Below are 1,418 nucleotides of genomic sequence, written 5' to 3' on the forward strand. Positions count from 1 at the left end.
CCCCTGCCCCAGCCCTGAAACATTCCCCCCCCAGCCCTGATCCCAAAACCCCCCCCAGCCCCAAAGCACCCCCAACACTAAAACATCCCACCCAGCCCCAAAACATTCCTATAGCCCTCCAAAAAAACCCTGTCCCCAAAAGATTCCCCAGCCCCAAAACTTCCCCCCAATCCCAAAACATTCCCTAGCTCTGAAACAACCCTCTGACCCCAAAGTATCCACCGAGGACACCCCAACCCATGGGCTGCTGGCAAAGAGGTTTTGAGGGTATACAGGGATGTTTTCAGCCATATGTGCTCCTAGGACCCCAGTACTGGTGCCAGCTCCCAAATCCTAAATCCCAAATAATGCAAAACCCCAGCCCCAGATCTCTGCCCCAATGGATGCAAAGCTTTAAACAGCAAAACCCCTTGAATCTTCAACCCCAAATGGTGCCAAGCCCCAAACATCAAATATCTGCCCCAAATAGTGCAACCCCCCCAAATCTTAAACCTGAAATCCTACCCCAATGGTGCTGCCTCCCTGAGACGTCCCTGTGTCTGGGGGTGCCTCTTCCATCCTTGGGGTACCATCACCAACCCCAAATTGTGGGAATGCAAGAAATCAGCCCCACACTGTGGGGTGGGGTCAAATGCAGGGGTTTGGGGTTTTTTTCTCCCTTTCTGGGGTAACATCTTGCCATGACATGGGGGTGTCTCCTTGGCACCCCCAAAGAAAGGTGCTTTGTGCCGTGTTTGGGGGGACAGAGGCATTTCCCAAAGACAGCAGGAGGGTCCCTGGAGATGCCAGGGCTCAGGAATGTGGCTGGAGCAGCTGCCTGCAGGAATTTCCCCAAACACAGACCTTCCTGAGCTGAGGCAGCTGGAAGGAAAACCCAGGAGGAGTTTGGGGTAGCGTTAACTCTTCCAGAGCTGGGGGGCTCCTGTCACCCCCAAAGTGTCCTGTGTGCCCCCTGCAGCACCTCTGGCTGTCCCCTGTCCCCAGCAGGCCCCTCCTGCACCCGCCATCCCATCCAGCATCAGCCCTGCATCCTCACCTCTGCCTCCAGTATCCCCCCTCCATCTCCAGTATCTCCACCTGCATTCCCAGTATCCTGTCCCTGCATTCCCAGTATCCCACCCTGCACCTTCAGTCTCCTCCCTCTGCCTCCAGTAACCCTTCCTCCCCAGTATCCCCCATGGCTCCCTCCCCAGCATCCCCCTCCATGCCCAGCACAGCTCCCAGCACCCCGATCCCTGCTAGCACCCAAGGACCCCCATCCAGGACCCCCCTGGCACAGCACAGTCCTGAAGCTGATGAGGATTCCTCGTGATCCAACCATTTCTCCAAAATCCTGCTTCACTGCCTAACCCAGGTGCCGCAGGGCCCCTTCCATCCCCATCCTGGCACACGGACGCTCCAGCATCATGCTCCCAGTG

This window comes from Corvus brachyrhynchos, unplaced genomic scaffold, assembly GCF_000691975.1.
Source record: "Corvus brachyrhynchos isolate BGI_N302 unplaced genomic scaffold, ASM69197v1 scaffold141, whole genome shotgun sequence".
NCBI lineage: Eukaryota > Metazoa > Chordata > Aves > Passeriformes > Corvidae > Corvus > Corvus brachyrhynchos.